Genomic DNA, 26,856 nt, shown 5'->3' on the forward strand with positions numbered 1-26,856 from the left:
CGCACTCCAGCAGGCTCAGGTTCTGGCGACGTCTGGGGCTGACTGCGCCTTGGGCGAGTGATGTCCCTGAGGCCGTGCAGAGGACGTCACTCGTCAGTGTGCAGTCAGCCCCAGATGTCACCAGAACCTGAGCCTGCCGGAGCGCGCAGGCCAGGTAAGCGGACAAGAACAAACAAAAAAATAAGCACGGGATCAGAGGGGGAGGTGGGGTAAAGATGTCCAGACAGCCGTCACTGGTAACTGATTTAAAGTTGCCATGGTGCCGGCTGCTTGTTGAAGATCTGCAGTCTCGCTGGGACCATCTTAAAACAGTGACCAGTGACCGCTGCCGGGACTGGAGTTGTCGCTGGTCACAGGGCAGGAAACCATTCTTTGCTAGTGACACGAAGACCATAATCTGTTTGATTATTTGATTTGATTGTAGATGTTTTTAGGTGCTTTTTACAAATTATATTTCTTAAAGCCAAGTTTTTATTATTCTGGAAAGAGGGTGGAAATAAAATTGGGTGAAAAATGCTATTTTGCAGATTTTCGAGGATTTGTTTTATTTTTTGTTTTTTAATAAATTGGATTTTCAGTATATGATTATGAAAGCCACAATCTTGTCTAAGGTGCTGTTAACAGCATTCAGGGATATGTTTTATAGCAAACCATGTGGCCCATAGGAACCTGCAATCTGGAGGGGACTCAATGGGAGAGTGTTGTTGTCATGCTCTGTGACTCGTGTAGGGGTTATTGCATGGGGAATTGGAGGAGCAGAGCTGTTTCCATCAACTATTGTGAATGGTTAATACTGTTTTTATGTGTGTTTTTTTTTTTTTTTTTTTTATTATTATTACAAGAATTTGTTAAGTACGGTAGCTCAATCACACCACCTTTTCAGGTTGTTCCCCCTAAATGTCAGTTTTAATTTCAACTATAGTTTTTAGAATCTAAGGCCATGTTTACATGTCTGAATGTCCACGGAATTATTCTGCCGTGGATTCCGCAACATTTACTGCCCATTGAAGTTTTTTGAAAGCACAGATATTTCGCCCAAATTCTGTTCAACTTCTACAAAACTGCGGGAAAACTGCAGTCTGCTTTTCTGTGCAGAATTTGAGTGGAATAGCAGAAATTCCAAACTGTGTGAATAAGGGTATGTTTACACAGCAGAATTTCTGCAAGTCCCAGAATTCCGCATAAGTTCAAGCCCCATTGATTTTAATGGGATTCCACAATGGAATTCCACAAACCATAAGACTGGTCTTATATTTTTGTGGGATGCCGAAAGTAGAAATTCTACTGTCTGAGTGGGACTATGGAATCACATTTCACAATACGGTAAATTATGGCAGAATTCCGCCATGTGAACATACCCTAACTGGGACTTTTGCCAAGCCTGAGATCTCTCCAGAAGGAAAGTTTACCCATCTGTTTTTGCCTCTATACTCTAACCTTACTGGGAGATTTAAAAAGCATGGGGCAAAAGTAAAGGCTTGTAGGTATAGTAACATTAGTGGTTAATGGCCTGTGATCAAAAATCAAAGCAAAACTGAATTAGTTGCCCATCACAACCAATCACAGTACGGCTTTCGTTTTCATAAGTCTGATGTGAAATGCGCTGCATAGTGGGACCTAGGATGGTGATATTGAAGCAAGAAAGAGCTTTTTACGTGTTTGGTATTTGGAAGAACGGGGTCTGTTGTGACTGTGCAGGATAAATCTGGTAAATGTGCTCCTCATAGAAGCTGCATTTCATGTTTGGCGAAGAGACCACTGGGTGTTTGTCTTGGGAAAAGTCTGGGCCACCCAAAGACTTCAGAAATGACAATAAACAGGATTTGAGCCGTGTAGTGCAGTCCTAGAAAGCTGGTCAGGCTGACTAGTATGGAACTACAGGTGTCACAAACCATGGTATTGGCATATCTTACGAAAACTTCTGCGTTGTAAGCCATACAGAGGTGAAACCGGACAAAAAGCCACAGCACTACAAGGCAGATTTATGTAAACCTATAAAGAGGATTGCAACTTTTTTTTTTTTTTTTTTTAATGTAAGAAGCAATCTGGTTGCTATGGGCAACTGCTCCATTTTTCCTCTGCACAGGTTTTGATAAATTACTTTTGCATTGACCTGCCGGGCCAATTAGAAGAGGGTGAATTTGCTAACAGGCTGGTGCTCAGCAATGAGGCGACTTGTCACCTCAGTGGGAAGGTAAATCACCTTTTAAAGTGAGAATTTAGGAGTTCAGAAGAACAATGTACCATTATCGAGCACATGAGGAACTGGCCTCTTGTAAATCTGTTCTGTGCAGTGAGCCATCGCAAAGTCAACATTCCCTTCATTTTTGTCGAGGATACTGATAAAAAGGAATGGTTTATGCCACATACTATGCTCGGCAGATCAGCAGGATTGTCCACATTAACATTTAGATGTTTGCCAATACCTGAATGAAGCTCTACCAGAACTTTTCATCAGCCATATCGGAAACAATAATTCACTTATATTGCACTGGCCTCCACATTTGCCAAATCTAACACCCTGCAACTTCCTTCTGTGGAGCTTCATCAAGGCTCAGTGTATCTGCACCCTCGGCCCCAGAATCTGAATGACCTGAGACAACACACCACTGAGACAGTGGAGTCCATGTCCGATCTGCTGGCCACGTCTGGACAGAACTGGACCACCACCTAGACATCTGCCGTGTCACCAATGGAAATCACTTGTAACATTTATAGTGTGTAGATTTTGTGTTATGTTTTCTGTTAGTAATACCAAGGCTATGATTTTGCACCATCCTTCTGGAGTCGCCCCGTATTTTCGAGCACTGTCAGAATTAATGTACTTCATTGGCTTCCATTTGCGATTACAAACACAGGCCATATTGAAATGTGTCATGTTTTTCTATTATCCAAATCTATGTTTTGCGCACGCAAGGTTTGTGCGTTTTGTTCCCTGTATCAGTGACAAAATACTGTGACAAAGCTGTAAGAAAAGAGAATGGTGGGGAATGTCTCAGTTTTAATAAGAAGCATGCTTTATAAATTACACAGCTTCTTTACTTCTGTACATGTATTTATCTAATATAAACATTGCTTTAAATTATCAGCTCTCTAGACTGTTCTGACCACGTTGTTAGGAGAAGTGGGGAGCAGTGGTTACATAAGAACACACACACACACTCACACTCACTCTCTCACTCACACTCTCTCACTCACACTCTCTCACTCACACTCTCTCACTCACACACTCACACTCTCACTCTCTGAACAGGCTCCGGACAAACCACCAGTACAGAGGATAGTTTGATCCGCCGATCAGCATGAGTAGCTCCCACAGTGTTCTAGTCCAACAGGGATGTGGAAATCATAGTTACATAGTTAGTATGGTTGAAAAAAGACATACGTCCATCAAGTCCAACCAGGGTATTGAAGTGAAGGGTGTAAGGGAATAAGGGAAAGGGATGTCGTTTTATAATTCTGCATAAGCATTAATGTTATTTTGTTCCAGGAATGTATCTAACTCTGTTTTTAAGCTGTTAATTGTTCCTGCTGTGACCAGTTCCTGAGGTAGACCGTTCCATAAATTCACAGTCCTCGTGGTAAAGAAGGCGTGTCGCCCCTTTAGACTAAACTTTTTCTTCTCCAGACGGAGGGAGTGCCCCCTCGTCCTTTGGGGGGGTTTAACCTGGAACAGTTTTTCTCCATATTTTTTGTATGGGCCATTTATATACTTATATACGTTTATCATATCCCCCCTTAAACGTCTCTTCTCAAGACTAAACAATTGTAACTCCTTTAATCGCTCCTCATAGCTAAGATGTTCCATGCCCCATATTAGTTTAGTCGCGCGTCTCTGCACCCTCTCCAGCTCCATAGTGTCCCTTTTATGAACAGGCGACCAAAACTGAACAGCATATTCCAGGTGAGGCCGTACCAATGCTTTATAAAGGGGGAGTATTATGTCCCTGTCCCTTGAGTCCATGCCTCTTTTTATACATGACAATATCCTGCCGGCTTTGGAAGCAGCAGCCTGACATTGCATGCTATTCTGTAGTCTGTGATCTACAAGTACACCCAGATCCTTCTCTACCAGTGACTCTGACAGTTTAATCCCCCCTAAGACATACGATGCATGCAGGTTATTAGTACCCAGATGCATAACTTTACATTTATCCACATTGAACCTCATTTGCCAAGTGGATGCCCAGACACTTAGTCTATCCAAGTCATCTTGTAACTTATGCACATCCTCTATAGACTGTACCGTGCTACAAAGCTTGGTGTCATCTGATAGATAGAAACAGAGCTGTTAATACCATCCTCTATATCATTGATAAATAAATTAAACAGCAGCGGGCCCAGTACTGAACCTTGGGGTACACCACTAATAACCGGGGACCAATCAGAGTACGAATCATTGACCACCACTCTCTGGGTACGATCCATGAGCCAGTGTTCAATCCAGTTACAAACTAAAATTTCCAAACCCAAAGACCTTAACTTACCTGTCAGACGTCTGTGAGGGACAGTATCAAACGCTTTGTCAAAATCCAGAAACACTATATCCACAGCCATTCCTCTGTCAAGGCTTCTACTCACTTCTTCATAAAAGCAAATTAGATTGGTTTGACAACTTCTATCCTTAGTAAACCCCTATCGCCCGACGCCTGGGGCAAGTAGTTTTGGGCACCGGGCTGGTGATTTTTTTTTTTATAGATTTAGCCCTGTATCGGGCAAGCAGGGACAGACCGTCTTCTCCCTTATTTTTCTTTAATGCCGGTGTGAGGTGCAGGAGCCGATGCAAGTCTGCACCTCACACCGGCGCTTAGGGTGTATGGAGGGGGCAGTGGCGGCCCCCAGCTGATTTCAGTAGCCGGGGGCCGCTGCTCAGAGCCCCCCAGCCGGTGTGAGGGGATCTCAGGAGAGAGGGCAGAGCCCGAGATCGCACATCTGCAGGAGATGATTAAGGTATGTTTTGTACAGGGGCGGACTGACAAGTGCTGCTGCCAGTTGTGCTTTATAATTTTATTTATTTTTTGTGGCTTCTGGCCACCCGCACTAAATTGCACCCTCTAGAATCCAGCCCCTTCATACTCGCCCGCCGACCAAGAGCCCCAAGGATGCACGCAAACACGCCCGAACCAAAACTACAACTTCCGTAACCTAAACTGTAAAACTATAAAGTGTAACATGCCGGGAGTTGGTAGTTTTGGTTTGGGTCAGCTGCAGAGCCATAGGCTGCATCAAGGCATGCTGGGTTTTGTAGTTACTAACTACAATTCCCAGTATTCCTTGACACAGCCTATGGCTCTGCAGCTGACACAAACCAAAACTACAACTCCCAGCATGTTACACAATAACCTTAACTGTACTACTATACAGTGCAACATGCTGCAACACCCACACAACCATAGGCTGCATCAGGGCATGCTGGGTGTTGTAGTTATCTAGTAACTAAATGCAACTTCCAGCATTTTCTGACACATAATTAGAGTAAATAAAATGCATCACATAAACTGGAGAAGCAGAACCCCCCCCCCCCCCCCCCAGTAACACAGCAGCGTTCAGTGTTTTCAAAGCAAAAGACTCCATATATAAGTCCCTATGAAGACTGAAAAATAGTGATTAAAATATTTTAAGAAGTGCGTATATGTGTGAATAAGCCCCTTTCCTAATAAAAGTTCTGATAAAAACTACAGATCATGTCACACAAGATTACCCTCATCCCTGTATATTGAAAAATTGGAGTTATAGGGGTCAGATGGGGGGGGGGGCAATCTTCTGGGCTTGCCTCGGGTGTAAAAGGAGCGAGCTACAGCTCTCCCGCCGCTAATAGCCTGGCATGCTGCGATCACCGTGTCCGCTATTAAACCATTAGATCACCGCTGTCTAAGTTGACAGCAGTGTCTAAAGGGATCTTTTACCCATCCCTGGTGGTCTAGTGGGGGGGGGATCGTACTATTTTGGTTGAAATTATCTTATCTACCAGGACAAGTGGATTTTCTTGGGGGACAAGTAGATTGTGTTCCGCTTTAGTCCCTTGGACAAGTAGTTTTTTTTTTTTTTTTTTCATTTCCACACCCCTGCAGTCCACCATCTAGTCACAGGTGTACCCTTCATTACACCCTTCCGGTCTGTGCCTGGACCATTTCCATGAGCTTCTCAGAAGGAATTTTGGTCTCCTGGCACCCATTACATGTTCTGCCATTGACTGACTGCCAACCATCACTGCCTGTGTTTTGTAGGGGTGTGAACGATAAACCTGGACTGGTAGAGACCAAAACGTAAAGTCTTTAAAGGAAAGCTGTCATATGTTTTCTCCCGCACTATCCACAGGTACCGATGGATAGTGTGGGAGACGCTGAACATTTTGAGTCCTACCTTGCCCGGATGCGCTGCGCCGTTCGCCCGTTATAGAAGTTTTTCTGTATATTTAAATAAGCTGCTAACTGGCATGGGCGGGGTTACTGCCTTCTTCTGGCACTGTGACGTAACCGCCGCCCGGCCCGCAGCACCGCCCAGCTAATGAATATTCATATAATGTCTTACACTTTCCTTCTCATCCCGGCCGATACTGCGCATGGGCGGGATTTCATACTATGCCCAGAAGCAGTATAATTAGCAATATAATAAAGCAGCACTGAAGACCGCTTCCAAGTATAGTAGGAAATCCCTCACATGCACAGTGATGAGCCGGCCGGGATGAGAAGGAGAGTGTAAGACATTATATGAATACTAGCTGAATACCCGGCGTTGCCCGGTTTTTCATTCCTAATCCTTGTTGGGGAGGAAAATAATCAAAGAAGGAAGCTTTTGACTTCATATTCCGTCCTCCTATATTGTCATATCCCAACCCCATATCCTGTCCTCATATCCTGACCTCCTATCCCGTCATCATATCCCAACCTCATATCCCATCCTCACATCTCGTCTTGTCATCCCGACCTCCCATCCCAACCTGTAATATGTGTACCAGGTATTTAAATATCTCCAGCCGTACAGAAGTTATGTGAGAACATACATTTCCCATTGAGTTGCATGGGACTTTAAACAAAACCCCCGACACTCACAAATGGGGGTAGTTAAGGGTTAAATTAACTATCCTATATTTTAAGTGGACATATAAGTAACATGTGACCAAGTATTATCGAAATATCTCCAGCCGCTTAGAAGTTATGCAGTAACATATATTTCCCATAGACTTGTATAGGACTTTAAACATAAACCCCGCCCCTGGCAAATGGGGGTAATTAAGGGTTAAATCACCTAGCCTATGTTTGTTGTTGACATATAAGTAACATGTGTGCCAAGTTTCATGTTAATATCTTTAGCAGTTTGGAAGTTTTTGTGGAACATACACACACACGTTGAGTTATATATATAGAGATTCATTAGCTGGGCGGTGCTGCGGGCCGTGCGGCGGTTACGACACAGTGCCAGAAGAAGGCAGTAACCCCCGCCCGTGCCAGTTAGCAGCTAATTTAAATATACAGAAAAACTGCTATAACGTGCGAACGGCGCAGCGCATCCGGGCAAGGTAGGACTCAAAATGTTCAGGGTCTCCCACACTATCCATCGGTACCTGTGGATAGTGCAGGAGAAAATGTATGACAGTTTTCCTTCAAAGATGAATCCAGGTTATATTTGGAATCCAACACCGATCTGGTTTGAGTATAAAGGCCCCGTGATGAAAGCTTCAATCCTGCCTTTGCTGTGAAGAGAAACACTACCCCAGCCGCTGATGTAATAATCTGGGAAGCCATCACATACGTTAGTGCCACTTGTATCACTACTATGGGGAAACAACATCTCAGCGATATGTGTAGGCAATCCTGTGGCCTCCATGTTTTGCCCCTCACCGCAGGGCTTCATGCTGGTATTCTTCAGTAGGGTAATTCTCTCGCATATACTACTCCTCTTTTTTACACTTTATTTTTTTATTTTTTGTTATTAAGTGTATTCTCTATGCAGCAATGGTTCCTTTAGATCAAAACCATAAAGTTGCACATACAAATAAAATGGCTTTCTACCAAAACAGTTATTTCCCCTGCCCTTACCATAAAGCTCCATGAATGAATGATCCTATTGGCCAACTGGTATTCTACCTGATCCCCTTTTTTTTTTCCCATTCTCATACGCTTGCATGCTTGGTTTAGCAGAGCGTGCATGTGTTTTTAACAGGAACGGAATGCTCCCATACATAATAAAAATAAAAATTACTGAACCTGCCAATTTCAGTGGGACTCGCTCACAAAAAGTGATTTTGGAAAAGAGAAGCTTTGGGTTGGTTATATTGAATTTTAAATACCCAATCTTTTTGTTATTGGGGAGGCTAAGGCTGGGTTCACACCACGTTTTTCAAATACGGTTTTCCGCAAAAAAACGTATACGACCGTATGCATAGAGAATGCATTGTAAACCGTATTCCAAATGTTGTGTACGGTTGCATCTGTTTTGCCTCGGATACGGTTTTGCCTCCGGTTGGAAAACCGTATGCGAACCGTATGGGGTTCTTTTAACATTGTTGTCTATGAGAACCGTACACAGAATTTCAGAATACTGTTCTACACGGTTTTTGTAATCCGTTTTTGGAGTTGACACATGCGCAGATTGGAATTTCAATAGTAACTTTATTAAATTGCTGGAAAACTAATTCCAGCAAAATAGCAAAACCGTTGGCAAAAACTGATGCAAACGGATAGAACCGTACGTACGTTTTGGAACCGTATAGGGGGAAAAAAACGTATACGTTTTAATTTGGAGTCATACGGTTTTTGCCATACGTTTTTTAGCGGAAAACTGTATACGGTAACCGTATTTGAAAAATGTGGTGTGAACCCAGCCTAACTTAAACCACTGCCAGACCTCTGGCGATAGTGTACCTACCTAGGAACAAAAAGATTGGATGAGTTGAAATCCAACTTACATGATTCTTTTCTCCCTCATATCTTTACGCCATACACATTAGTCTGCTGATCCTGGGGAAATTGTTGGGCTTTAGCAACAGTAATCTAATGGGTATGGCCAATAGTGCTCGTAAAGACCATAGTGAACACTACTCTTTCCAAGCTGTGAGGGGAGCATAGAGGGTACGGACAGGACCTGGTAGATGAGTCCCTGGCCTGAATCTCTGCTCTGACTTCTAATAGTCCAGCGCTTGCCAGATTAATGGAGTTTTCCGAGCCCTTGGGCTCTTTCCTGTAAGATGCTGTGATTATCCATACATTATAAAAAATCCACAAGCTGCTATATCCTCTGCTCTGGGAACAGATTGCACGATTGTAGATGCCAAGAATTTCCGTGGAGAAGCCGCACGGACCATTTCTATTAGTACACTGCCTTAGATTTGGAGGGGGGTTTATTAATGGACTGGTATGGGGTGGTAATCTTATCCCCATGTAGATGAGACTTTGACTGGCCTTCAGAATCCGGGGCTGATATTTGGGCCACAACTGTCACGGATGCCACATTGTTGGCTACTCGTGATCAGGCTGCGAGTCTCCTGAGCTGGGTCTGCGGATCGCTGTAAGGCGTTTAACACGAAGCGCCTGGTTTATTGTGTAGTCATGGTATTTCAGCACTATGTGAAGAACTGAGAGAGCAGGAAAAGGGTTAACAGAGGCTGCATCTCGAGATGTTAAAAAGCAGTAATATATCTGTATATTTTCCCTGCAGTGGATTGTGCTTTCCACGAGTCCATCTGGAGATCTGTACTGTAAACAAGCTGTGAGTCAGGCCTTCTAAATATACCGATGCATCGCCAGCCTCCAAAAAGCCGTCCAGCCACGCTGCCACCCCATTGGCTGAGGGGAAGCTGGTTGCCATGTGCAGAGCTGGTATGTTTTTTCATAATTATTTTTTCTTTTTAATTATCCTCTGCTGCCAAAGATCCATCGATGCCAGCATGCGGGCACATCCCGATTATCGGGAAGAAAAGTTTGGCGAAGGAAAACGAGGACTAAACTTGTGAGCGGAGAATGGAGAGATGTGACTGTCTGGTGCCACCCGGACGTCTTCTTCCTTGGTTGGCAAATGGTTGTCAAGGTTGTGTTAGGACAAAAAGCGAGTGTGCTTTAAAAAAAAAGTGAGCTTTGCATGGAGATTTATATAATATATGGCTGCAACTTACGATTATTGTAAAATCGATTAGTAGCAAATTATTGGTTCAATTAATCAGATGGGGGGGAAAGGTTAGGGGGCCTGGGAAGGGTTAACGGGAGGACCCAAGTAAGTGAACACCGCATTGGGAAGAGTTAACAGGGGGAAAAGATAGGGGACAGCACCTGGAGGGTTAACACTTGAACCTTGTTGCAGGGGAGAAGAAGCAGTCTACAGACCTTAGTGACTGCCGTTCTCTCTGCACCAGGAAGACCTGTCACTGCACAGAATGAAGACGGAGCTTCTGGACCCACAGGGGGGCTCCCGTGATGTCAGGACCACAGGTTTCTTGTCACCAGAGGCACCGAGGACAAGGAGGCTGCACTGGCTTCCAGACTGCACTCCAGACCTGCTGGAGCTAAGTCGCAGATATTGCAGGCCAGCAGCATGTTCAAAATGGGAGACTGAGGGGCTAAAATGCAGGGAAAGTAGTAACAATAGTAGGTATATTATGTTACTTGACCACTCCCCCTAACAGGTTAATCTATGATTGAAATCGTCGACAACAATTTCCTTTTATCGATTTTTTATCGATAATATCGATTAATCATTGCAGCCCTACTGATGTACATATTGTATAATGAGCAATATCTCTAGAGATGAGCGAAGTTACAGTGATGACTTTAGCCTGCATAAATTAGTTCAGCTTTCAGGTGCTCCAGTGGGCGGGAAAAGGTGTATACAGTCCTAGGAGAGTCTGCTAGGACTTTATCCTCCTTTTTCCAGCCAACCGGAGCAGATGAAAGCTGAACTAATATATGCAGGCTAAAGTAAGCAACCGCCGAACCGAGAAGTTCGTGACAAATGGAATCACTGTAACTTTACTCATCTCTAGCTATCTCTACCATTTACCTTGTGGTGAAACTAACATGTTATTTTGATACTTTTCTGATCACAACTATACGAAATTTGTATAGTTTCCATCACATTTTACTAATTAAAAAAAAATACAGAAATAAGGATTTTTTTTTTAATTGCCTTTTTTGACCCCCTGTAACTTTAATTTTTTTTTTCCATATACCAGGCTTCAAGAGGGCTTTTTTTTGCGCCATAACCTTAGCTTCTTTACTTTTTTCTGGGATGTTATAAAAAATGTTATTTCTTTCTTTTTTTTTTTTTTTTACATTTACATAATTTACCGTACGGGATATATAATGTTATATTTTAATAGTTCGGACAATTACGCATGCGGCGATACCAAATATGTTTACATTTTTTTTATTATGTTATATATAAAACATAATAAAAAAAATGTAAACATATTTGGTATCGCCGCATGCGTAATTGTCCGAACTATTAAAATATAACATTATATATAATAATATATACAACTGAGTACCCGGCGTTGCCCGGTTTTTCCTTCCTAATCCTTGTTGGGGAGGAAAATCAACAGAGGAGGAAGCTTTTGACTTCAAATCCCATCCCCATATATTGTTGTCATGTCCCGTCCTCCTGTCCCGTCCTCCTGTCCCGTCCTCCTGTCCCGTCCTCCTGTCCCGTCCTCCTGTCCCGTCCTCCTGTCCCGTCCTCCTGTCCCGTCCTCCTGTCCCGTCCTCCTGTCCCGTCCTCCTGTCCCGTCCTCCTGTCCCGTCCTCCTGTCCCGTCCCGTCCTCCTGTCCCGTCCTCCTGTCCCGTCCCGTCCTCCTGTCCCGTCCCGTCCTCCTGTCCCGTCCCGTCCTCCTGTCCCGTCCCGTCCTCCTGTCCCGTCCCGTCCTCCTGTCCCGTCCCTTCCTCCTGTCCCGTCCCTTCCTCCTGTCCCGTCCCTTCCTCCCGTCTCGTCGTCCCGTCCTCCTGTCCCGACCCGTAATATGTGTACCAGGTATTGAAATATCTCCAGCCGTACAGAAGTTATGTGAGAACATACATTTCCCATTGATTTGCATGGGACTTTAAACAAAACCCCCAACACTCACAAATGGGGGTAGTTAAGGGTTAAATTAACTATCCTATATTTTAAGTGGACATATAAGTAACATGTGACCAAGTATTATCAAAATATCTCCAGCCGTTTGGAAGTTATGCAGTAACATATATTTCCCATAGAGTTGTGTGGGACTTTAACCCCTTAAGGACCCAGCCATTTTACACCTTAGGACCCGGCCATTTTTTGCACATCTGACCACTGTCACTTTAAACATTAATAACTTTGGAATGCTTTAAGTTATCATTCTGATTCCGAGATTGTTTTTTCGTGACATATTCTACTTTAACTTAGTGGTAAAAATTTTTGGTAACTTGCATCCTTTCTTGGTGAAAAATCCCAAAATTTGATGAAAAATTTGAAAATTTTGCATTTTTCTAACTTTGAAGCTCTCTGCTTGTAATGAAAATGGATATTCCAAATATTATTTTATTTTATTCACATATACAATATGTCTACTTTATGTTTGCATCATAAAATTGACGAGTTTTTACTTTTGGAAGACACCAGAGGGCTTCAAAGTTCAGCAGCAATTTTCCAATTTTTCACAAAATTTCCAAAATCACAATTTTTCAGGGACCAGTTCAGGTTTGAAGTGGATTTGAAGGGTCTTCATCTTAGAAATACCCCACAAATGACCCCATTATAAAAACTGCACCCCCCAAAATATTCAAAATGACATTCAGTCAGCATTTTAACCCTTTAGGTGTTTCACAGGAATAGCAGCAAAGTGAAGGAGAAAATTCACAATTTCCATTTTTTACACTCGCATGTTCTTGTAGACCCAATTTTTGAATTTTTACAAGGGGTAAAAGGAGAAAATGTATACTTCTATTTGTAGCCCAATTTCTCTCGACTAAGCACATACCTCATATGTCTATGTAAAGTGTTCAGCGGGCGCAGTAGAGGGCTCAGAAGGGAAGGAGCGACAAGGGGATTTTGGAGCGTACGTTTTTCTGAAATGGTTTTTGGGGGGCATGTCCCATATAGGAAGCCCCTATGGTGCCAGAACAGCAAAAAATACCCACATGGCATACCATTTTGGAAACTAGACCCCTTGAGGAACGTAACAAGGAATAAAGTGAGCCTTAATACCCCACAGGTCTTTCACGACTTTTGCATATGTAAAAAAAATGTTAAAAAATTTCAATAAAATGTGTGCTTCCCCCCAAATTTCACATTTTTGCAAGGGTTAATAGCAGAAAATAGCACCCAAAATTTGTAACCCCATCTCTTCTGAGTATGGAGGTACCCCATAAGTTGACATGAAGTGCACTATGGGCGAACTACAATGCTCAGAAGAGAAGGAGTCATATTTGGCTTTTTGAGAGCAAATTTTGCTCGGGGGCATGTCTCATTTAGGAAGCCTAAATGGTGCCAGGACAGCAAAATAACCCCCACATGGCATACCATTTTGGAAACTAGACCCCTTGAGGAACGTAACAAGGGGTACAATGAGCATTTACCCCCCACTGGTGTCTGTCAGATCTTTGGAACAGTGGGCTGTACAAAATTTTTAATTTGCGCAGCCCACTGTTCCAAAGATCTGTCAGACACCAGTGGGGTGTAAATTCTCACTGCACCTCTCATTACATTCCGTGAGGGGTGTAGTTTCCGAAATGGGGTCACATATGGGGTTTTTTTTTTTTTTTGCGTTTGTCAAAACCGCTGTAACAATCAGCCACCCCTGTGCAAATCACCTCAAATGTACATGGTGCACTCTCCCTTCTGAGCCTTGTTGTGCGCCCCCAGAGCACTTTGCGCCCACATATGGGGTATCTCCGTAGTCTGGAGAAGTTGCATTACAAATTGTGGGGGGCTTTTTTCCCTTTTACCTCTTGTCAAAATGAAAAGTATAGTGCAACACCAGCATGTTAGTGTAAAAAATTTTTTTTTTTTACACTAACATGCTGGTGTAGACCCCAATTTCACCTTTTCATAAGGGGTGAAAGGAGAAAAAGCCCCCCAAAATTTGTAAGGCAATTTCTCCCGAGTACGGCGATACCCCGTATGTGAGCCTAAACTGTTGCCTTGAAATACGACAGGGCTCCGAAGTGAGAGCGCCATGTGCATTTGAGGCCTGAATTAGGGATTTGCATTGGGGTGGACTTAGGGGTATTCTATGCCAGTGATTCCCAAACAGGGTGCCTCCAGCTGTTGCAAAACTCCCAGCATGCCTGGACAGTCAACGGCTGTCCAGCAATACTGGGAGTTGTTGTTTTGCAACAGCTGGAGGCTCCATTTTGAAAACAGTGGCGTACCAGACGTTTTTCATTTTTATTGGGGAGGGGAGGGGGGCTGTGTAGGGGTATGTGTATATGTAGTGTTTTTTACTTTTTATTTTATTTTGTGTTAGTGTAGTGTAGTGTTTTTAGGGTACAGTCACACGGGCAGGGGGGGTTACAGCGATTTTCCCGCTGCGAGTTTGAGCTGCCGCGCAAAATTTGCTGCATCGCAAACTTGCAGCCTGATACTCACTGTAAGCCCCTGCCCATGTGAAAGTACCCTGTACATTCACAGGGGGGGACCTCCAGCTGTTGCAAAACTACAACTCCCAGCATGCACAGTCTATCAGTGCATGCTGGTAGTTATAGTTTTGCAACAGCTGGAGGCACACGGGTTGGGAAACACTGAGTTAGGAAACAGACAATGTTTCCCAACCAGTGTGCCTCCTGTTGTTGCAAAACCACAACTCCCAAACATTCTCAGGCATGCTGGGAGTAGTAGTTCGGCAACATCTTTAGAGCCAGATGTTGCCGAACTACAACTCCCAGCATGCTTGGAGTTGTAGTTTGCAACATCTGGAGGACTACAGTTTGCAGACCACTAATACAGTGGTTCCCAATCTGTGCCCTTCCAGATGTTGCAAAACTACAACTCCCAGTATGCCAAAACTGTCCAGGCATGCTGGGAGTTGTAGTTCTGCAACATCTGAAGGGCCAGATGTTACAGAACTACAACTCCCAGCATGCCTGGACAGTAAGGGCATGCTGAGAATGTGTAGTTTTGCAACATCTGGAAGGGCACAGTGGTCTCCAAACTGTAGTCCTCCAGATGTTGCAAAACTGCAACTCCCAGCATGCCCAGACGCCAAGGGCTTTCTGGGCATGCTGGGAGTTGTAGTATATAGGATCCCAATACAGCAATGCATGTCGCTTTACGGCGACGTGCATTGCTGTAAAGGGCCCGACCGCGGCTGAAGATCTACTCACCTGTCGCCGCCGCCATCTTCCCCGCCGGGATCCGGGTCTTCAGGGACGAGGTAAGTACCGGGGCCGGTCCCCAGCACTCCCCCGTCCCCCGCCGCATCCTCCGGTCTTCCTCCCGTCCTCTCCGGACTTCAAGGGGCCGGGCAGGACGGGAGGAAGTAACCGCCCCCCCTCCTGCGATTGGTCGGTTAACTAACCGACAGATCGCAGGGTATAGGAGGAGGTGGCCGGTTTGCCACCTCGCTCCTATGCTTTAGCATGGTCCTGGCTGTCTGTGACAGCCGGGATCATGCGAAATTACCGGGCGGTCGGGTCCCAGAGACCCGATCAGCCCGGTATCGCCGCAGATCGCAAGGGCGATTTCCCTTGCGATTTGCGGCGATCGCCGACATGGGGGGCATACATGGCCCCCCTCGGCGTTTGCCCTGGATCCCTGCTGAAGGATTTCAGCAGGGATCCGCTTCCGATCTCCACCGGGTGAGCGGCGTAGACCAGGAAAAGACATGACGTATGCATACGTCATGGGTCCTTAAGACCCAGGGTGTGATGGCGTATGCATACGTCATGGGTCCTGAAGAGGTTATACATAAACCCCGACCCTGGGAAATGGGGGTGAGTAAGGGTTAAATCACCTATCCTATATTTGTTGTTGACATATAAGTACCATGTGTGCCAAGTTTCATGTTAATATCTTTAGCCGTTTGGAAGTTTTTGTGGAACATACATACATACATACACACGCGAACACACACACACGTTGCGTTTTTTATATATATATATATATATATATATATATATATATATATATATATATATATATATATATATATGTGTGTGTGTATGAATGGGGCGGAGTTGAACGTTTAATATGGAAGGGGTTAATGTGTGTCTTTTAAAATATTAAACTTCTTTTTTTTTATTTTTTTTTTACACTTATTGCGCTGCAGGGGGGACGATCCACCCCACTAGCCCACCAGGGAGCATTTACATGTCCTAGTTCCAATAGAAAGGAAAAGAGGATGGCACTCGCAGTTGGAATGCAAAAAACTTGGATTTATTCAGTCACATAAATCAGGCGGGTACAATAGTATGGGAAGGAGCGGATAGAATGGAACGCTGAGAGTGGATCTGGCTGGGAATCGCACCTGTACCTCCAGGGAACCTGATTGTTTAGAAGCCTGAAGTGCCATCCTCCACCTTTTTTTTTCCTTTGCATTTACATGTCCCTTTAGACGCCACTGTCGGCTTTGATAGCGGGGATCTAAAGGGTTAATAGCCAGCCACGGCGATCACTATTAGTGGCGGCCCCCAGCTACTGAAATCAGCTGGGGGCTGCCGGGTATGGTGCGGGCACGAGTCTGGAGCCCTCTCTGTCTCTGTCTGTCTCTCTCTCTTCACCCTGGAGTGCATAAAACTCTTGGCCTACTGTCTCGGTATTACTGGTCGCCTACCATAACTATGGATGTCTTTGAGTTTGCGTCCCCCTGTACTGTCTGATCCTGCAATAAGATCTCCAGAGCTAAGCCTGCTGTTTGGCTTCAACCATTACCTATTCCTAAAGTGCCCTGTCAGCATAAAGCTATGAATTTTATTACCAATCTCCTGTCTTCTGCTAGCTGTTATGCAAGCTTGTGGTGCACAAATTCTCCAAAATGGTCCACTTTGTTCCAATTCCCGGGGCTACCTTCTGCCACCCATCTTGCCCATCTTTTTTTTTTTTTTGGAGCACATCTTCAGTCTCACCGGCCTTCCTCTGCATATTGTATCTGATCGAGAGTTCAGTTCAAGTCAAGATTCTGGAGAGCACTTTGTGATCTACTCGTAGTCAAGTTGGTCTTCTCTTTCGGATACCACCCACAGTCTAATGAACAGACAGTCTAATGAACAGGTTGAACGAGTAAACCAGATCTTGAAGAACTACCTGCAACATTTTTTTTCTCCTTCACATGATGAATCAGTATGTCTCTTACCATAGACTTCTATATAAACCATTCTGGAATATCTACTGACTCTTCCTCCTTCTACATTGTGTACGGACTTTAGAGCTTCAGAGTGTGAATCAGTCAGCGCTAGGACTGTACAAACACTGCCGTCCCCGTAGAAGGCAATGTCTGCAGAAAGGATATTTCCTGAATAATGAACAAGTGTGAACGCAGCTTTAGGGTTTCTGCTGCTTACTCTTCAAAGAGACTTCCTCTGTACCTCGAAACAGACAAAGGACTATCTCTCAAGCGGTGTCCTGTATTAAGAGAAATGCAGATACCAAACGAAGACCACCACCTCCTCATTTCTCTCCTGTTGATAAGGAGTGGCTCTCTTCTCAGAATACCCACATAAAGGTACCCTGTAACAAGTTTGCTCCTCTGTTTCCTCGGCCTTTCGAGGTTCTGGAACGAATAAACCCAGTCTCCTACAAACTCCAGCTGCCTTCACCCTTCATATTTACAAATGCTTTCATGTGTCACTTCTGAAGCTTCTGGTCCTCAACTCATATTTGAAGTCTTCTTTAACCTCTTCATCTGGTGCTGCAGACAGAGAGTCTGAATTTGAAGTAAAAAATATCCTCGATTGCAAAGTAGTTGGTGACAAAAAGTATTTTCTGGTGGATTGGAAGAACTATTGTCCAGAAGTAATCGCTTCAGAACCAGAAAACAATATACACTGCTCAAAAAATAAAGGGAACACTAAGATAACACATCCTAGATCTGAATGAATGAACTAATCGTATGAAATACTTTCGTCTTTACATAGTTGAATGTGCTGACAACAAAATCACTCAAAAATTATTAATGGAAATCAAATTTATCAACCCATGGAGGTCTGGATATGGAGTCACACTCAAAATCAAAGTGGAAAACCACACTACAGGCTGATCCAACTTTATGTAATGTCCTTAAAACCAGTCAAATTGAGGCTCAGTAGTGTGTGTGGCCTCCACGTGCCCGTATGACCTCCCTACAAAGCCTGGGCATGCTCCTGATGAGGTGGCCTGGTCAGTCTGTGGTGCAACGTGGCATTGGAGGATGGAGCGAGACATGATGTCCCAGATGTGCTCAATCGGATTCTGGGGAATGGGCGGGCCAGTCCATAGCATCAATGCCTTCCTCTTGCAGGAACTGTTGACACACTCCAGCATAGTCTTGTATTAGGAGGAATCCAGGGCCAACCACACCAGCATATGGTCTCACAAGGGGTCTGAGGATCTCCTCTCGGTACCTAATGGCAGTCAGGCTACCTCTGGTAAGCACATGGAGGGCTGTGTGGCCCCCCAAAGAAATGCCCCCCCCCCCACACCATTACTGACCCACCACCAAACCAGTCATGCTGGAGGATGTTGCAGGCAGCAAAATGTTCTCCCTGGCATCTCCAGACTCTGTCACGTGCTCAGTGTGAACCTGCTTTCATCTGTGAAGAGCACAGGGCGTCATTGGGGAGTCTGTTTCTGACCGTTTGAGTGGACGCATGCACATTTGTGGCCTGCTTGAGGTCATTTTACAGGGCTCTGGCAGTGTTCCTGCTCCTCCTTGCACAAAGGCGGAGGTAGTGGTCCTGCTGCTGGGTTGTGTCCCTCCTAGGGCCTCTTTCACATCTTCTGATGTACTGGCCTGTCTCCTGGTAGTGCCTCCATGCTCTGGACACTACGCTGACAGACACGGCAAACCTTCTTGCCACAGCTCCCATTGATGTGCCATCCTGGATGAGCTGCAGTACCGGAGTCCCTTGTGTGGGTTGTAGACACCATCTCATGCTACCACTAGAGTGAAAGCACCGCCAGCATTCAAAAGTGACCAAAACATCAGCCAGGAAGCAAAGGAACGGAGAAGTGGTATGTGGTCACCACCTGTAGAACCACTCCTTTATTGGGGGGGGGGGGTCTTTCTAATTGCCTATAATGTCCACCTGTTGTCTGTTCCATTTGCACAACAGCATGTGAAATTGATTGTCAATCAGTGTTCTTCCTGAGTGGACAGTGTGATTTCACAGTAGTGTGATTGACTTGGAGTTACATTGTGTTGTTTAAGTGTGCCCTTTATTTTTGAGCAGTATACATGCCCCAAGCTTCTTGAAGAAATACTACTTCCGCATCAGATCTGAGAAGAAGGTGGTGGTGGTGTTGGTGGGTTTCCTGTCTGCATGTGGAATGCAACACCATTTACCTTTTGTCGAGCCACGTATTCTGCTCTCCCTCCTTGCTGCATGTTCCAGGCTTCCTCTTACATACATGACGTGACAGTTTCTGATGCGCCCCGGCTGCTTCTTAAAGGGCATACTCTCAAACTCCTTTTTTTTTTTTTTTTTTTTTTTTCCCCCCACCAGTCCTTGCCAGGCTCCACCCATCCTCTGGTGCCTGTGCAATAGTGTAGCTTACTACAAGCAAAGGTGTCGGAGTCCTTTATAGCTGATTTGTGTCTGCCTGTGCCTGATATCCTTACACTGCCTCTGCCTGACCCTTTTTGTACTTTGCTGACCTCCTGTGCCTGACTATCGATTGTCGACAGTGCTGGTGTTTCTTGTCAAGCTTGTCATCACCTGCATGTACCTGAGCCCTCTCAGCTCTGCCACACTACCTCCACCTACAGCATCGGCTAGTCATATCTGCCTGTATCCATGGTGCTTGGCGCTAGAGCCTTCTGGCCTGCCTAGCCAGCCACAACCTAACCGGGACCATTCTTTTTGGTAACAACTTGATATCTCCACTGTAGCAGGAGTCCAGCTTTCGCAGGATGAAGGATGAAAACTAGTGGTACATTTATACTCCACTTCCAAGTTTGGCCCAAAGTCAAACCAGTATTGTGGCACAGCGGGTCCACACGTTGGGTCATTACATATCATAATGTCCACACTGTGGTACCTCTATACAGTGATACTGTTTATTATATAGTGTATACATAATCTCTCTCCGCTGATATTATACACTATATAATGATGTGTAGCTATACACTGATAATGTACACCTTATAATGATGCTGGATAGCTCTCTACGCTGGTGCCCGTTTTCCCTATGATACAGTGGCATACAGTATGTGTTTTTGTTGGGCAGGCTGTGGGATAGAAGTATCTATTAGTGGTTAGACCTCAGTCTGTTCCTGACACCCGCACTTCTTCCTGTTCTCCTCCACCATCTCCCGTTCCCCTTCCTGTCTGCTATAAGTGTATACTTGTTATCTTAGGTGAATGTATGATGGGCTGTGATGTTTATAGAAAATCTATTTCCAGGTGGCGGTGATAAGTGTATCGTGAATACACTGTATAATATAGATGCTTCATAGAGTATATAGTTACAGAAAGCCAATAGAGCTGATGGTCCTGGGAACAATTCCTATCTCTTGATAGATATGTTTGTTCTTGCACAGAGAAGGAGTTCAGTCTTTGCGGATATGTCTTTTCTGTTGTCTTGTTTGCTTTCTTCTTGATTGTCCTTGATCATTCTCTGTAGATAGTTAAAGAGGTACTCCGGTTTGGTAAAACTTTTGGTAAAGATGTAAATACGAGTTGCAAAAAAATAGAAACTTGATTAAACCACCGCCAGATCTCTGAATTCTATTAATTGGTCACTGTATTACGACTACAGTAGTCCTGAAGTTTTTACACTTTTACACCATATGTAATTCATACCCTAAACCCCCCCCCCCCCCCCCAATATGTTGTAAAAAAAAAAAACAGATGCGTATCAGTAGATGGGCTACATATACTAGTATGGTAGCATGGTTTGAAACATAAATTTTCAGATATTTTGGGGGTAATTTTAGGGTATAAATTGCATCTCTGGAGTAACGACCCCCCTCTGGTATTTACCGGCCATAGTGATGCCTTGTCTTAACCGGTAATTGGCGAAGCAAGCCATTGCTCCAAACACCAATTTGTCTAGGAAGGGGGGATGAGATGACGTATCGATCCGAGGTAAGAAAAGGGCCCCGTTCTACAGATCACAGGGGAGTACCAGCAGCCAGACAAGCCCTATTCCCCCAAACTCCCGCTGGATGGAAATTCCTCAGTGTGAACCGAGCCTTAGCCTTGCCCTTTGTCGAGCATGGTGAAAATCTAGTTTTTAATAACTGTCATGTGCTAGTGTTTTTGTGCAAACAATAGAAAATTCTGGTGCACACATTTTTAGATATATTCCTCACCCAATATTATAGCCCTATATTGGTATATAGCCAATACCATTTTTTTTAAAGACAGATTAAGGGTACCGATACTTTAATTCTAGTACTTGCCGATACCAATTACGAGTACTTATATTTTAAAGGGAATCTGACACCAGGGTGACACTGTTTCTGGCGCTGCTTACCGTATATGTGGGTTCCTTGTTGTGTGCAGTGGAGGCGGCTGCTGTAGTATGAGCCAAGATTTCTCTCTTCTCCATTGGGCAGAACAGGGAATTTGCATTGGCGGAGAGGCCGATGTCTCCAGAGCAATTGCGCTGATGTTCACATGGTTAGCAGTGGTAGAAACTGGGTCACCTGACCTATCTAACTATAAATTCAAGTTAGTGCAGGTGACTCTGCTGTAAGATTGCCTTTTAATAGTAGGTAGTATTCCCTTGTAGGTAGTATAAAAAGAGTAATATAGAGCAGCTCACCCCTTCTACGTAAACTGCACACACGGCAGCATCAGCATAAGGTCAGTTAGGAAGCTATCTATACTCCAGAGGTAGAACAGGATATCCGGCTCCCAATGGAGTATAGTAAAATCCAACTTTATTAGAAATCCATTAAAATAGTACGTGTAGGTGAAAAATTATTAGAAAAAATGGGGGGAATAAAAACACAAACGAAATGCCGTTTCGTTTGTGTTTTTATTCCCCCCATTTTTTCTTATAATTTTTCACCTACCCGTACTATTTTTATGGATTTCTAATAAAGTTGGATTTTACTATACTCCATTGGGAACCGGATATCCTGTTCTACGTCTGGAGTATAGATAGCTGCCGACATTAGCAGCAGGTCCCCCCCTTGTAGACAGCAGCCCCTCTCCCCCTTGTAGCCAGCAGGCCCTCTCTTGTACACAGCAGGCCCCCTCCCTCTTGTACACAGCAGGACCCCCCTTGTAGCCAGCGTGACCACCCCCCTTCCTTGTAGTTGCTCAGTTGTGCCTGTCTGGTGTCGAACGGGCCAGCGGCAGTGATGTGGACCGGAGCATTCCACCAGGTATCAGATTTGGTATCGGGGACATTAGATGAGTCCCTGATACCATGCAAATACCTGGTATCGGCCCCGACACAGATACTGGTATTGGGACATCCCTAACTACAATTATTATTATTTATATCTATAAATATAGCATCCTTGGTTCATGGGCATTATCTTGCCGACTGACTGACATAGAGGGAAAGAGGGCCGCAGCAAGGGCTTGTAGATTACAAGGAGATGGGAAGGAAACAGTAGCTGAGGGGAACGGAAGTCATCTGTGAGCAGGCAGGAAAGTATCCGATCATAGGGCACAGTGGCAGCGGGATTATTGTAGGTTTTAGGCTTGCTTAACTAGATGGGTCTTGAGGTTGCTCTTAAAGGTATTGATGGTGGTTGAGAGCTGAATGTGTCTGGTTAGTGAGTTCTAATGTATGGTCGTGTGAAGTGCGGATAAGGGGACAGCATAGACAGAGGTCTTGAAATGATCGGAGAGTGTGTGAGAGGCGGTATTGGGAAATCAGATCAGAGGTGTATGGGGGAAACACTACAATGTATACAGTCCATAAAGGACACTCTTTTGTGACGCATTAGAAGAGTCCTGGCTCTTATTTGGCAGCGTCATTACTTGCCTCACAACCTCTGCTTTAAAGGGATCTTTGTGACAGTGCCGCATGGTAATTCAGTTCTACCATTGTCCCTGATTTCTCTTTGGACTGCTACCTCTTATTTTGCAGAAAACTTCAGAATTCATGATTTCAGGTAGGAATTCACGTGGGGAAACTCTGGTTCTTTTCCCCAGAGTTTCTCTTTAAAGTCCTGCGTCGGGCATTTCTTGACAAGAATGAAATGGTTTCTTTTTATAAGGCTTCAGTCAGACTGGTAGTAAATTACAATGTATTGTTTACCGACTTAGACCGTGCCTCTCTCACTGCAAGGCATCCACATGGGTGTCCTCTGCGAGTCGGGCCGCTCTTACCATGCTTATTTTATTTAAATTTTTTTTCTCCATTGATTTTTTTTGGTTATTAAACTGAGCCTGGTAGAGCCAGACATCTCTAGGTTTCTGGTAGGGAAGGAGTTAACTGCATGACATTCTCCTAAATGGTGTTCCTGAAGGAGTATGAGGAACCAGGGGACAATCCTCTGGGCATAGGATTTTTTTTTTTATGTGATATTTTATTTAGCGTTACTCAGGAGTGACGTGGTCAGTGTCCTCCTGTGCTGTAACAATAAACAGGAAGGAGTCCAGGCCACAGCCAGTGATTACCTGCCCATAATTGTATGGCTTGTGGGTATGGACGGAAGGAGGGGGAGACTAAGCCAAGAATAAGTAATCGGAAGTCCTTGGCCTGCCTGGAGCAGATTCTGCTTCCTAGCTGCAGACTAGAGATCTTAACCAAGCAACAGGAAAGACTCTGATAAGTAACCAGAGTTCTATCGAACTACCCGTGCGTCCATGAATGTAATGCCAGAGCAGGTAGCCTATAAACCTGGCATTGTTACCTCTGGTACCATTGACACTGGCTTGGACAGAGCTTATGTCTAAGAGCTGGCTCCAAAAGTTAGGATGCAACAATAGTCTGGCATTCTATCTGTTATCTGTTACCTCTGGCATTCTATCTGCCCTCCTCTTGATAGTTACCACTGTATAGGACAGTATCCCCTTGCTTCAGGTAGTTATTGTGTCCCACGCACCCTTTCACTTCTCTAGCCCTCCATAACACAATCTGTTCATTGGGTGGGCTGCTACATTGGATTAGACCTCTAACCCATCAAAACTTTTCACATGTCTGTATGACCTGTCGAAAGTTAATTTAAATAGCAGTAACATTTTAAGCCAGAGGTTTTAATGGATATAAGGGAACAACTCCTCCTCTGTCCCAAACTCCTTCTCGTTGTAGGGCCGTAGTTTGCTGCATATTTGCTGCTGTGTATTTTCCTACTCATTGAAGTCTATGGGCAGCAAAATCGGCTGCAGAAAATACGGTATAAGTGACCCTACATTAACGCTGTATACACACATTATCCTGCGCAGATTTCATGTGCAGGATTTGAAGCTGCAGATTTCAATGTAAACTAAATGACTAAACACAGCTTTAAGTCCTGCGCATCAGATATGTGAAGGATACTGTATGTGTAAGTAGACCCTAAGATGGATTGCTGACGAAGATTGGATTGACCAAAACACCCTGAAAACAAAGTCCATAAAACTATTTCCAATACAGAGAATATGAAGAATGGAGCACTCACCCGGTCTTGATGAAGAATATGCTTCTTTATTGTATCACAATATGTTAGCGTTCCATGACATGCAGGAGAGCGGACAGAAACAGATTGGTGGGGGACTGGGTTGGGCGACGGTCCGTATCGCGCAATCAGCCCTCTAGGGGCCTGACGAAGCGCTAATTGTGCGATACGGACCATTGCCCAACCCACTCCCCTACCCCTCTGTTTCCGTCCGCTCTCCTGCATGTCGTGGAACGCTAACGTTTTGTGATACAATAAAGAAACACATTCTTCATCAAGACCGGGTGAGTGCTCCATTCTTCATATTCTCTGTATTGGAAATAGTTTGGACTATAGATATGAGCACCGAAATGGTCTTCTGAGCTAGAGGAGCGTAGCAGGACATTACCTAGTGAAGTAGCAGTGCCGGGCAAAGTTGTGGCAAAGTCCATAAAACAGTTTTTTTTTACTACTTTTACATTTTTGGAGCTTGATCATATCTGGTGCAGATAAAGATTGTACTGGGAGAATTGAGTGACACACTTTTTCTATACTGCTGTGGACCTTCTGTTTATGTGGCAATTTGCCAACATCAGAGTGTGCAACAACTATCTCTCAAATATTTCTCGGACTAGGCCATCAATAAAAAAGTCCTGGAAAATCCCTTTTAACTTTTACATTGTAAGATGGGTCCCATATAGCTCTGTACAGCGCCCAGGATTTAATAGCTCTTAAAAATAAATAAATAAATAAAATAAAATAATGCACAATAATGAAATCCTGGCCCCCTAAATTGTTGGACGCTGCACATGTAGAATATCCTTGTATACCATAGCCTTTGGCACCCAAACCATGATAAACAACCACATATCTTATATTCTTCTTTCCACTAAACATTACTTATCAAGGACTCCTCAGAAATCCGATAGTAACAGAATCAATAAAAATATCCCTCGGAAGAGGAACACTTACTGATCTGATGTAGAGGTCAACCCTGAAACGCGTTATCTGTCTGCCTTTAGAATATCCGATTTGATAACTTCAGTCTCCTGTCTGTTTCCTCGGTTTGTAGCGCCTACAGAGGGTTTTTTAATTATTCTGTTCCTATCATGTCACTGCAGACTTGTATCTCCACGTTTCTGTGGCAAAGCAACATCCCAGGATACCGGTACTCCACTGCTCAGCGTTTGGAACAAACTGTTCTGAATGCTGGAGCTGGCGCTGGGAGCTCGTTATGTCATAGCCCTGCTCCCTCATGATGTCACGCCCCGCCCCCTCAATGCAAGTCTATGGGAGGGGGCGTGACAGCCATCACGCCCCCTCCCATAGACTTGCATTGACGGGGCGGGGTTTGACATCATGAGGGGGTGGGGCTATGACATCACTAGCTGCCGAGTCCAGCGTTCGGGACAGTTTGTTCCAAATGCTGAGCAGCAGAGTTCCCCTTTAAAATAGGGTCATATGCATATTTATTATATGCTCAAGATGAGCACTAGATGTATATAATATATACTCTCCTGACACCTGCACTGGTGTTTTGGGTAACGCACAAGGCGCCCCCTGTGGTCTTTTATTTTTTATTTTTTTTCTCCTTCTCTCCATTGCAAGGTCCTCGGAAATCCAGCAAACCCAGGTATTGAAAATGAGGGAACATCTCCACTACGCCAGAGTCAACAATAGATGAAATTCCCTCAGTCTGGTATCTGTTGATCAGATGAAGCCTGATCAATGGATGACTTCGATGCCCCTATACAGGAGTGTGTATCCTGCTCTATCATCTCATTCACCCATGATGGGGGTGTGCGGTGCACCGGCTGTGTATTGTAAGATAGCGTCTCATCTCCCTGTGGGTGTATCGGCATCACTATATCAGCTTCTTGTGCCTGTTTGTTAAAAAGCCTATCGCTATATGACCTACTTAATATATAGTGAGTAATAAAATATTTCTGTAAAATCTGAGGGTGGCATCTTATTACAGTTTCTCATTTAATTATTATTTTTTTTATCCATAATACTAGCATCTGTGCCCAAACAGTGAACCAGAGTACTTTGTCTTAGGCTATATTCTTACTTGATAATGGAGACTATGGGGTATTACGTATGTTATAGCACGTATCTGTGCTGGGTCCATTGTGTTCACCTGACTGAATGTGGTGTATTAGTGTCTATGTTTGGTTTATTTCCAAGCATATCGTATTATCCTGCTGAAAAATGCCATTTGGAAGTC

The 26,856-nt window shown here is 44.3% G+C and overlaps 1 protein-coding gene across 4 annotated transcripts in view; it reads left to right on the forward strand.

Annotated features, from left to right (window-relative positions):
* BIN3 (bridging integrator 3) overlaps positions 1–26,856 on the forward strand; it is a 95,228-nt gene that overhangs the window by 9,683 nt on the left and 58,689 nt on the right. Inside the window, exon 2 of one of the 4 annotated variants that reach the window (XM_056571042.1) lies at positions 9,658–9,818. The exons of the other annotated variants lie outside the window; for them this stretch is intronic. The gene's annotated coding sequence lies outside the window, so the exon portion shown is untranslated. The remainder of the gene's footprint in view (positions 1–9,657; positions 9,819–26,856) is intronic. 4 annotated transcript variants of the gene reach the window in all.

The sequence above is a fragment of the Hyla sarda genome, chromosome 4 (genome assembly GCF_029499605.1).
Source record: "Hyla sarda isolate aHylSar1 chromosome 4, aHylSar1.hap1, whole genome shotgun sequence".
NCBI classification, from domain to species: Eukaryota; Metazoa; Chordata; class Amphibia; order Anura; family Hylidae; genus Hyla; species Hyla sarda.